At 32.7% G+C, this 13,399-nt stretch overlaps 1 pseudogene; it reads right to left on the bottom strand.

Moving 5' to 3' along the window:
• Positions 1-1,918: 1,918 nt before the first annotated feature.
• Positions 1,919-3,986, bottom strand: LOC112004882 (cytochrome P450 705A20-like; annotated as a pseudogene).
• Between the last annotated feature and the right edge of the window lie 9,413 nt (positions 3,987-13,399).

Below are 13,399 nucleotides of genomic sequence, written 5' to 3'. Positions count from 1 at the left end.
ATAATCAATATATATATATATATATAGTATATAAAATCGAAACTTTTGAAACTTTCACAATTTTTTATTCAGCATTATTAAAAAAAAAAAAACTATTTCTAACAAAAAAAAAAAAAGGCTAAAACCCACAATACTCTTGAAAAAACCCGACTACAACACTCATGCGCATAAAAACCCTAACTGAAAAACCCTACCATAGCTAGAAAATTAACGCTTCAATTGCTCTCTTCTCTCTCCATCCAGTCTCTGTCTCCAAAACTTCCACCTTTGCCGCCTTCTTTGTTTACCAGTGGGTTTCACTCTTTCTATTTTCTATGATTTTTTTTTTCTTAATGGGGGAAAATCAACCTCTTATCGATTCTTTTAGGTTTTTTATTTTTTTTATTTTTTTTATATTTATTTTTTTTATTGTGAGGTAAATTAATTATCTTTTTATTTAACTATCTCGTGCATTGCATGAATTAGCGACTAGTAATAATTAACAAAGAAGAAGAAGAGTTCATATCAATTATCAGATAGATTATCATTGAGACAAAAATCACTATTATTTATGAATTCATGTACCCTCTGTCATATTTGTACATAACAACTTCTTAGAAATGCAATTTAAGTTTTAACATTCTACCATGTTTTGTAATCATTAAACTCCAAAACCGAGTAAGTTAGACAAATGTGAATTTTTAGATTAGCCGTAGATATTGAGAAATCTAACAAAATAATAGCGCTATGTTTATTTCGTTGAAAACCCTTCTATAAAAGTAATTTTTCACATTTTCTAATATTTAATAGCGTAAAAAAAAATAGTCAACAAAAAACTATCTTTAGCCAATGAAAAACTCAAATAAATATAAGGCTTATTTTTTAAATGTTGTTTTCCAAAAAAATAAATAATAATTGGAAAACAATCTCTCTTTTACACGGCGCATAATTATTTGACATTTATCAAATTATTTGTACTAGATTTTTTTACAAGTTAAACTATTTGGCCTATGTGGCATTTTGAATTATTTAAAATGGAGCTAACGGGTATTTTAAATTATTAGAAGTATGATTGATTTATATATGTGTATGTGCACGTGCGCGCGCGTGCGTTACTGTTCATATAAATATAAACAAGATGAGTGGTAAAGATCATGAAAATTGGACAACTAAATTTGATTGTATTTGCTATCAAAATTTTAGTTTGAAACCCAAATTCTTTCTTTATTTTTTATATATATTGACTACATTAGTTGGGTTTACACGATTGACAATACACATGTTATACATGTTTTAAATTATACAAGAAATTTTATAAAAATTTTGTGCATAACAAACACCAAAAAACGTTCTGTTTCAAGCTCAATTTTAAGATCATTACCAAGTATCGGAAAATGTGATAGTTTTCTAGAAAATGCTCATGTTAATGCTGAAACAAACAGAGTGTAAAAACGAAAGATGATTGATAGATCATGAATTAAACAATAAATTTGAACATCAAAATAATTTTTTTTAAAGAAATATTACAATCATAAATGAAATTAAAACCTATAAAATAACTAAAATTTAATGAACTAGGGTATGTTAAAAAAAAAAAAAAAAACCAACAACAACTCATTAAATTGTCTTATTTCAAAGAAACACAATTAGAAATAGCTATTTCATACTATTCCACATATTTTATGACAACATTTTATTAAATATATGTGGCGTGCATTAAAACACCACACACTACATATGGATGGTAATCTTATATTGAGAACAAAAATGCATATATAATTATGCAACTTTATTCAATAACTTTTACATGAAATCTTCTTTCCTATTTTTTGTGACAAATTATGATTGGTGACACATAAAGTGAAATACAAAAAAGAGATAAAGGATTCTTATTCGGAAGGAAGGGCATGCAAAATTTAAGTGGCCTAAGTTTACAAAATCACTTGGAAGAAGTAAATGGATTGAAGTGAACAATGGGAAGGCATATAAGTGGTTGGGCCATGGGTTTAGTGATGCCTGGTCCAACTTGCATATTAACCTTGACATTGTCTCCCTCTCTACCAACCTTCCAATCAAAACATTGAACCACTGCTGCAACTACAATTTGTATCATACTGAATGCTAACTTTTCACCTGGGCATCCTCGCCTTCCAGCCCCAAAAGGTATATGTTCCATACCATCTTTTCCTTAAGAGGAAACCAAGAACCTCACTGGCCGAAAATCATTTGGATAGTCCCATATTTTTTCATCTCTCATTATTGCATACAGATTGACTGCGACCATAGTTTTCATAGGTACATCAAAGTCTTTGATTTTACAAGCTTCGCGGCATTCTCTTACTACCACAGGCAATGCTGGGTGCAACCTTAATGCTTCCTTAATAACTGCTTGCAAGTAGGGGAGACTTGGGACATCTGATTCCTCCACAAGTCTAGTATTACTAACTACATATTTAATCTCTTCTCTGACCTTATTGAAAACATCAGGATTGTCGATGAGTTCGGCTAATGTCCATAGTGTTACCTCTGCTGATGTACCTACACCCGCAAGGAATAGATCCTGAGGAAAAGGGAAACTTTTAAATAGATGAAACAGACATAGACATAGAAAATAAACTTGTTTTAAATTATCTTTGATATGTTTGACGAAAGTGGTGAAAATATTGTAGTGTGATTATTTTAATTGGGAGTTGGGGAATTTAAATCCTGGATACTTCTATTGGAAACACCAACCACTTAAACCACTAAGCTCTTTGCTTCATACAGATTAGTTTGACCCTATATAAACCTTGAAATGTTTTTTTAGTAGTATTACAAAGTTTGTTTGCTATCAATATGATGTAGCAGTCGAAATTGGTTTATAAAGAAATGGTCTATAATCTTATAGGTCTTTGAAATAAATGGAAGAATTATTATTCATGTTCTTTGGATAAATAATTCATGAATGTGAAAGACTCATCAGAATAGGGAAAGCCAAAATAATAGTTTGGGTGGTGTATAATACTATAATAAGATGTGTAATCGTTTTTCCCAAAATAAAAATACAAACACATGCAAGATGAGGTGGGAAAAGAGAAAAACACGTTAAGAGAGAGACTTACTAGCAAGAAAGCCTTGAGATGTATTCTGTTAATTTTAAACTCAGACTTGTCATCTCGATAGGCCTTCAATAGCAGATCCATCAAGTCCTCATTCTCTCTCTCGTTACTAGTCTCTTCATGTTGTTTCAAAAACCTTTCTAAAATCTCATCATACTTCAAGGTGACATCTATGGCCCGCTGTCCATACAAGCAAAAGGCCAACTTGCTCAGTGGCCCAAACATATCCCCAAGACATGCCTTTGCACCAACTTCATTGGACTCCTTCACCAGCTTCCTAATCCTTTCAGCTTCATGAGGCTCATCTAAGCTCCTCATGCTCATTGCCAATCTGAAGGTAGAATTGTTTGTAAGCTTCATTATCTCAACACTCATGTCAAGGGTCTGTTTTTTCTTAGCACTCTCCAATACCTAAAGCAAAAAAGGGACAAGTTCTTCGTGTCTGGCAACACGTGACTTTTCAACCTGCTTGGCAGATAGAAGTTCTGTCATGCAGAGATTTTTGATGAACCGCCATTGATCACCATACGGAGCAACGAAAAATCCACTGCTTCCATATGGCAGTTTATCGCTGAAAGGGAAGCTTGGACGTTCTGCAAAAGCTAAGTCATGAGTTTTAAATATTTCATTGGCCATGGAGGCTGATGAAACAACCAGAAACCTTGAAACGCCTAGCTTTAGATAGAGGAGAGGGCCATATTTGGTGGAGAGTTTGGTTAGTGATTTGTATAAGGATGGACCAAGATAGTGGAGATGACCAATGATTGGGAGGGCTGGTGGGCTTGGAGGGAGGTGAAGAGAGGTCTTTGTCTTGGAGGGTTTCTTGAATAAGGGCTTGAGTTGGAAGATTGAAATGAAGGAAAGGATGAAGCACAGAAAGTAGTATTGGGTATCAGTCATAGTGGCCATAACCATGAGTAGTACAATTGGCACTTTTCAAAGGCACAGAAAGTAGTATTGGGTATCAGTCATGGTGGCCATAACCATGAGTACTACAATTGACACTTTTCAAAGGCTTTTTTGAATCTAACCGAAACTTAGAAGCCAACATATGTAAGCTAGCGATGCCTATGGGCCACTGTGAAATAGAGTGGGTGTAACAAAAATTTCTCATAATTCTTTTCATACTTACTTTTTTTCTTTTTCTTTTTCTTTTTTTATTTGAAATAGAATTATACTCTGAAATAATTTAAATATATATATATGTAAAACTCTCTCTTAGAGATATGAGTAAAATAACTCTGAACATATTTTTCCAACTTATTACATGGCAAAGTATAAGACTATTCATACATCCTTCCTCCGTCCTAATTTGTTAGTCTTCTATTTTATTTTGAAATGTCCCAAAATAAAGTCATCTTTCTAAATTTAATAAATAGAATTTATATCTTACCCTTTACTTTATTTAAAAAGCCAATCTCATTCTTTTCTATAGTTTAAATTAAAGAAGGTAGTTCTAAAAATTTATACTTTTTTATACAGCAAACAAAACAATAAATGATATTCTCTTAAAAAATAGAATTTTTGAAATATGACAAACAAATTGGAATAAAGAGTATATATGCATTGTCTATTACCACATGAAAGATTTGAGTAACGTAAGTCTGAACATATTCTTTTTAGCAGTTGGAAATAATCTCCAAATTATCTATTTATAACTTCTTCAATAATGGTCCATGGCTCATAATCTTCTTTGGACTCATAACTTTATATTCAATTAAACTATTAATATAAAATAAGACAATGACTAAAGTAGCCTAATTATTATCTCATCACAATCAAAAAGCAAAACAAATTGACACGTTGCTTTTACACTGAGCTTAGGAGACTAAGACGGAATAGTTCATTGTTTCTTTTACATTTCACTTTTGTGAGAAATTGTGACTATTGGTGGAATCCCACTATTGGTCAAAACTTTAGATCATATGTAGTATTTGATTATTTGTGTAACGAGAGAGTACCACGTTACTATAATCTTAGTGTATTAAATAATTACTCAAAATAAAATATTATTAAACACTCTTATATAAAATAGGATGACGTGATATTCTCCCTCTTGTGAATGATGGATCTCACTATAAAGCTATGAAATGCACCATAGGATGGCACATTCCAACTAGTCAAGAGAAACAACGCCATTTGAATAGTATGGATCAATCGATCATCGTCCTTATCGCTAGTGATATATCTCAACATCACCATTTCCTTTTCTTCACTTCTCTTTCTTTTTCCTCCCAACAGACCGTTATGTATTTTCATCATGCTAATGCATAGGAAAGTAATATTATGTATATATTCTAGACTTCTAGTAGATCAATGATTTTAGTCTCTAACCATGTCAATTTTTTCTTTGGTTTTTTTTTTCCAAACAAGTACACATTTATTTTCTCCTCATTAGCTGGAAATTTAATGAGCCAGCCAATAGCCAAAGGAAAATTGTAGCTACGTGTAAAACTAGGGCAAATTTAGTACATTAATTAAGGAACCTTATTTACTTTTTTTACCCTAATCTGACAATATTAACAACCATGTGACTGTTATTTATTTAATTATAGAATACAGTTTGATAATGCACTTTACGTGTCTAGTTTTGGACACGCGTCCTATACATCAATTATATAATAGGATATTTATTCTTATCAAACCTAGAGATCCATTAGTCTCCATTGTTTCATTGTTTGACTTTCTTTATATGGAAATTTGGAAAATTCTCATCATGCAGTTCGATTGTTTACACGTGTTCATTAAAATATATCATATAATAAAAAAGAATCTCCATTTTCACGTGGTTGGTTGCCAACAACCCACGGTACATTTCTATAGGAGACAATTAGGAGCCCAAATAGGGACTTTGCCCTTGTAACTTTAACACTGCGTTTGGTTTTAGTTAGGGAAATGGAAGAGAAAGAAAAAGTTGAAGGGAAAGGAAAAAGAGAAGAAAATATTTTCCTTTGATGTGTTTGGATATAAGAAAGAAAGGATAGAAGAAAATGTGAAAATTCTATCTCCCATTTATTTGGTTTGCATAGAGAAGAAAAAGGAAAAGTGCATGCTTTTATATATTAAAACACTTGCCATTTCTTAAAATTGTTAAGGGCATATAATTAGTCATTTAGAGTATAAAGTGGTGGATCTCAAATAATTATTTCTATCCCTACAAAAACAGTGGGGTTCATGAAAAAAGCATCACTACTCCACCTCGTCAACTTTTCTTTTCCCTTGGACAACAAAAGAGTAGAAATGATCTACCTCCTTGCATTTCCCTTCTTTTCTCTTCCCTTCCCCTCTTTCCAAACACATTGTAAGTCTCACCTCAATCACATTCCCTCAAATGGAAAAGTTTGTTCCACACAATATGTGCAATACCCTGTTGTGTTGTAAATGACACAAATTGAGAGAGAAAGGCATATATATTTTATTCAGTATCAAAAATAATATAACGTGGTTGATGGGCATTAGAAAGAAATAAATTTAGATATAATCTTATGGGTTTTAGTTAGATCAACTTATAAAGTCTTTGATGATTGAATAAAAAATTTGGAGTTTAATCTCTAACTACACTAAAAATGAATTGATGTGTACTATAAGTTTAAACTCTTTTTTTTTTTTAATCTTATTCTATATTTCTTTTATTTTACAACATCTTGTCAACACAAAACTTTAGTTAGAAACAAATGTCATAAGTTGAAACTCTATAATAAAAAAAATTTATTCTCTTTTTGTTTTTTTACAACATGAATTCTAATAAAAAACAGATGTTATATGTTGAAACTCTATAAATATATATATATATATATATTACTCTTATATTTCTTTTATTTTACACCACGTCATCAATACGAAATTCTAGTCAATTCTAAGATGATAGGTATCCTCATTTTGTCTTCCAAAATTAAAGTTTTGTGTGTGTGTGTGTGTGTGTGGACTTTTGATCCTGCAACCTACAGTAAGTTTTCTGTAAAAATTGATAATTTTATTACCTAACTTTTATTTTTAAACACACTAATTCATGCTTAAAAATTTTGCGCTTATTTTAATAGATTTAAAATATTATGGATTTCTTTTTTTGGTTAAAAAATATAATGGATTTCATTCTAAACATAGCGTATCTTGTAATATTATTAAATATGGTTAGTGATAAATTAAGCAATGCCACTACACATGTTACTTTTTATTTTAAGGATATTAAGATTATACGTGTGCTTCTTTTCATGCTTTGATAGATTATTTTATTCTCATAATAAGTTTATGTGTTAATAGATAATTTTTTTTAGATTATTTTATTCTCATAATAAGGTTACGTGTCAATAGATATATATATATATATATTTTTTTTTTTTTTGGAAGAAACTGTAAATAGATAAAATTGGTTAATAGATAATTTTTTTTAGATTATTTTATTCTCATAATAAGGTTACGTGTCAATAGATATATATATATATATATTTTTTTTTTTTTTGGAAGAAACTGTAAATAGATAAAATTGGATATAGCATTACTTAGTCAAATTTGACATTATATAGATGCTTATTTATTTAAGGCTAAAATGCAAAACTAACCCTCTAACTTTCTTCAGATTTCATTTCATTCTTCTAACTTTGCTTTCATTCATTTCAGTCCTCTAAGTTTTAGATTTATTCAATTAAGGCATTTCCGTTAACTTTTGTTAAAATATTTTGAAAAAAAAAAATGGAAAATATTTTTTAATCTTTAATTGAATTTTTTTAATTTAAAAAATTTGAAGAAAATTTTATAAAATTGAAAAATTAACCATAACATATAATAAAATTTGATGGAAAAGTCTTAATTGAATAAACTTGAAAGTTAGATGACTGAAATAAACAAAGGCAAAGTTAGAGGACTGAAATGAAATTTGAAGAAACTTAGAGGGTCAGTTTTGCATTTTACCATTTATTTAATTATTATTTACATATTTAATATAAATCATGGATCCTTGATGAGATCCAATTTGATGCAGCAGACTAGACATGAGCATATGTTCGTATTGTATCGTGTCTAGTGCAAAAATGCACTGGACACAAGTTGTATCCAATGTAACGAATCTTGGAGATATCATTATAAATATGGCAACCAAGCATCCTTGCTTAAAAGCAACAATGTTTCCTTTTTCTATCATTTTCACGAAGAATTAAAAATTAAGTATCTCACAATAAAATATCTCCTAAACTTATGGCATAATTTATGTTAGGTATTCACGTATGAGTGAAGTTCCACATTGAATAATAATTATAAAACTAAATGGATAATATAACATAGTTAGGCCTAAACTCATAGTGTCCATAGATGTTATATTAACTACTCAATCGAAGTTATAAAATTTTAATAGTTCACGTGAAGTTGCAATATTTTAATAGTGCACCTAAAATTACAAAATTTTAAAAGTGCAAGTGACTATTGTTATGTATTTTATTAATTATATTACAAATTTAAATTATGTGAAAAAAGATGTATTAAAACATATATCATGCCTCGAATGTGCTCCTACAGTAGCAATATCAAGAACTTAAATAAAAAAAACTTAACCCCAATCTTATCCGCCAAGGTTTGTGCTACCTTGGCTTGTTTAGCTCCCCTCTAGAGCTCGGCCTCCATAGGGAAGGGACCCCTCACTCCTTCCACTACTTCAGGACCTCTTTGATCCTTTTTCCTCTTGTGGTCCGTAGGATCAGGTCGGGGAGGCAAAAAGGATGGAGGAGAGGGGAGCTTGACCTGAGTAGTCTTCTTGGGCGCCTTGCTCCCAGACTAAGACTCCATGATGTCCAGCAAACTAGCTTTGGGCTTATGTTGTATCCCCATGGCTTCTGGAATGGAGAGATCTCCTTGCGTTTGTCTTACTTTGGCAGGAGGCAAGTGATTGAAATCACCAGTGAAGACTTTTGGAGATTGAGGTTGATTGAACACCTTAAAATCGTCCTCGGAATCAAAAATTTCAACTACTTTTTCTTCTTCTTCTTCTTTGTCTTCTTCTTCCCTTTCAATGGTTGGTTGTGAAGGGGTGGCTACGTCCTTGGTCTTGCACTGAATGATGGGTTCTATTATCAATACGCCTTGTGGTCCCGAACCTGGGTTGAGAAAGCCAGGCACAGCGACGTTGATTAGATGCAGGCAGGGATCTTTTGCCTTTATCTGACACTTCAGCACTTGAAAGCTGGATGAGATCGGGGTGTAGTTTAGGATTAGGTGGGTCGTTCTTAGTTGGCCGTCCTTGTGACCAAACATCTCAGCCTTCAGTATCTTATCCAAGCTCGCCTAGTTGACAAGAATGAAGTTGGGAACGATGATGTGCTTTTCTGCAAAACCATCAAAAAAACAAGAAAAACATTGTTAGCAAAAAAGGGCACAAGGAAAAATTCAGTTGCAAGCATAAACATAGACTAATGGGAACAGAATATGTCAAAGGAAAAGGACGTGATTTTCAAGTAATCAACCTAGACCTAAAACCCTACCTGGTTGCCCATCTCTCATCGGGCAGGGGAGGGCATCATGCCACTCCCCTGAAATGATTAGGAAGTCTTTATTCATGCCTTTGTTGGAGTCAGGGAGGCATGAAATAAGCCTAACCTTGGGGTACTTAGTTTTGAGGTAGTATCCCTACCCTTTCAGGTGGTGAAGTTTGTAGACCCAATTGACATCATGGTGGGTAAGGTTTAGGCCTATTTTCTAATTAAGAACGTCTACACTACCCAAAATCCTATACATATTTGGGGCAAATTGAGTGAAAGCTAATCTGTGAGCCCTAAAGTAATCCCAAGTAACTGTGCTCATGGAGATTCTCATCCCTCCTTCTATAAAGGCAATCATTGGGATTACCACCTCTCCCTCTTACCTATCAGTAAGCCAATCTCCTTCCTTACAATACCTAATGGAGACTCTTGGCGAGATCCTATACTGAGCTCTAAAACTCTCTATACTCTCTGTGGAGTCTACCAAGTAAGCAAATCTATCCAATCCTAAGAGAGGATTAAAGGTACTAAGAAGATAAAGAGAAAGTAGAAGGGCCAAGGAGAAAAGGACACGGAGAAAAGAAAAATAGAAGAGAAAGTAAAGGGAAAGGTTTATAATGACTTACATAAAGAAGAAAACTCTCCTCGGACTAGCTCTTGGTATTTGTAAGGGCATGAGTAAATCGAATAAGTGTGCAAGTGAAGTGAATGAGTGTAAAAGTGGAATGAATGGAGCGTTCAAGTGATATTTATATGAGAGAGAGACAAGTGGAAAAATTCCCACCCAAGTTCCAATGGAATCCTTAGTTGTTGGATCCGCATCCCACTGTAGAACGTGGGGATCATGGAGCCGCAGAAATTTAATGAAGGTGCATCTCAAATGCCGAAATGTCAGGAGCATGCGTTGAGTAGCTAAAAGGTACCTGCACAGCCAAAGATGATGTATGATAAGAGCGGGGCATTTGTAGTGACATCGAAATCCTCCTTTCTTCCTGAGGAGCTAGAAAGGAGAATTTCAAGGGGCTATTTTAGGGATGATAGGCCCAATAATATGCATCTATGAATATATTGGGCCGGGGGCCCAATCCAAGGACATTAAGTAGTCCGAGGATGGGCAAAACACTGTTATGAGAGTCCGTGTTAGTGAATGAAAATATGAAGTTTGGTCATAAAATTCCAAGAAGGTGGTCCAAGGATGAATGCCTCTTCGGCCAATTAAAGCCAAGGTTCGATGGTGTTGTCTACCATTCAGGGCAATGTTTCAGGAAGTTCTATTGGTAAGGACAAGCATCCTAGAAGCACAAGATAGAGGGAAGTCATATAATATCTAAGCAAAAGCTGCTATTACCGCATTGAATACTCTATAGCTAACTCTCTGGCCACATTAATGAGGAAATGATACTTGAACAGTAATTTTCAGTCTTACAGCTACTCCCTAAAGACTTCAGGTATATGCTGATAGGATAAAGATTAACACCAACAATCTAATCTACACGTGGAGGGTAGAGATGAGATAGTATAAAATAAAAGGAAGGCCCTAAGAAAAGGGGATCAGAGAATTGAAAGACAAATACTGTAGCACTAAGAACTGTACTTGTAATCAAATTCAAGAGATACATACAAGAATTGATCTCCTCGGATTGTGCCGAGGACGATTTTCTTTAGATAAAACTAGTCTATCTTTACTTTATTATCATTTGAATCCCCTATAATTGTTACTCAACTCGTTAGAACCTAATTTTTCAACTCACTCTCTACAAATTCATTGTATTGGGCTCTTTGGGCCTAGTTCCTTTTACCTTTTGGGCTTAGGATCTAAATTGCGTACCTACAGCACCTTTGCACCTTTTTTTTTTTAATTAAAAACCTCTCTTTAGTTAGTTCTAAGGCAAAAACTATTTTCCCAATTTGATTTCTCAAAACCTTTTTCAAAACTAATCTTGTTCTTGATGTGATTATCAAAAACTATTGTATTCTTTAATTCTCTTGTTCCCTCAACTTAATCTTTGTATTGTAGGCACTAGGGGCCAATTAAATATCAATCACATTTGTTTCCATAAGTAAGGTGGGTCTCCCTTCATGGCTTTTCATTGAATTAGATCTTTTATAACTTCTTTTTCTTGTTCTTAATTGATTTATATGTTGTATATTCTATAGAAATATGATTTGATTCTATTTGGTTTTGATTTGTTGTGTCTAACCATATTTTGATTAGAAAGTTGAATATTTGGATATTTTGATGAACATGTTTTGATGTGTTAAGTGTGTTCTTGTTTGTTGTTAGATCCAATGCATGATAAGGAATAGATTTTGTTTTATTTATTTTGGATATTTTTGTTGTTATTTTAGGTTGTTTATTTTTATATTAGAAGCATGTTAGATTGTTAGTTTCCTTAGTTTTCGTTTCTGCTTTGTTTGTGTTTCTAAGTTTCTAGGTTAGGGTTTATGGGGGCGTGTCTACGCACGCATAATTCTTTATGCACACACAAGCTTGAAGTATGCATACACATACAACTAGCCCGCATACGCATGCTTATGTATGCGCACGCATACTTCAGCCCAAAAACCCTAATTCGAGTTTTTCTGCTTCTTTTTCTTTATTTCCATGTGTCATATGCCTCTATTTTGGCTCCTTTTTTATGTTTTTGAGTCTTTATTCCTCTGTTTAATTGTTTGTTTGCCTTTAACATGTTAGACTAGGGTTTTCCTTTCTTTTCTTGCTTTAATACCATTTACATGCATTCACATGTCCATTCATTGATGCATAGGTGCTAAGATACAGTAATATAAGTCATGCATCCACGTGAACATGCATTGGATATATATTCAATAATTAATGAGTTGAACATGCTTGGTTGGATGATGTGTTCTTGATGTCTAGATTGCAATCACATGTTTCTTTGATGTTGCCATGTCTATGTTTCTGCCCTTGTGATATCTTGTTGTTTGCTGTCTTGGATGAGATGATATGATATGCTAGGCTTGATGTGAGTTGCCATGATAGATGTATGTTAGGGTTTCTAGGATGATTGATGCCATGTTGATTGCTAGATATATGCTAGTGTGTGCGAGTATAAATTACAATATTGAATGAGTCTTTAATGAAATTAAGACGTAAAACATAATGACTGGAACCCAACCCAAGGGTCAAGTAGAGCTGGGTGCCTCATCCCCATTAATTACTTGGAAGTTGGAAGTTGCATCCAAGTAATTAATGACTATACTATTGCAACTTCCAACTTCCAAGTAATTAATGAATATACAATTGCAAATTCCAATTAATTACTTGGAAGTTGGAAGTTGCATAGCAACTTCCAAGTAATTAATGAATATACTATTGTAACTTATAATTAATTACTTAGACGTTGTAATAGTCAATGGCTAAATTTAATCGCTAACGAATGCCCTTAGAGAATTAATTAATAATTCATTTAAAGAAATTTTTTATGGAAAAAGAAATAAAAGCAATTAATATTTTAACAGTTTTTTTCATTTCCCATAAAATTGGTGTCAAAACTTTCTTAAAATAGATTGTTAACCAATGTCTTAAGTGCACTCGTTAGCATGACTCTTTAATCAATACTATTTCTAAGATTCAAGTTGGCAAATTTACCAATTAACCATTCATTATACAAATTTTTAGCATTCTTAATTTTTCATTGTCATGAGCTAGTAGATCGATGTGAAAGGTAGTGCTATCCATTATCTGACATTCACTCCCAATCAATTTTAATTAAACTATCATAAAACAAAGTCAACAAAGCTTCCATCGATCAATTATAAAGCTCCCTCAAAACTTGAGATTATAGCATGCAACCTTTTTTCTATGGTTGGGAGTTTAGTTTTACTTACATAAAC

Source organism: Quercus suber, unplaced genomic scaffold (assembly GCF_002906115.3).
Source record: "Quercus suber isolate HL8 unplaced genomic scaffold, Cork oak 2.0 scaffold_154, whole genome shotgun sequence".
Taxonomy (NCBI): domain Eukaryota; kingdom Viridiplantae; phylum Streptophyta; class Magnoliopsida; order Fagales; family Fagaceae; genus Quercus; species Quercus suber.
Note: the sequence above shows the minus strand (reverse complement) of the source record. Positions and strands in the feature narration are given on the sequence as shown.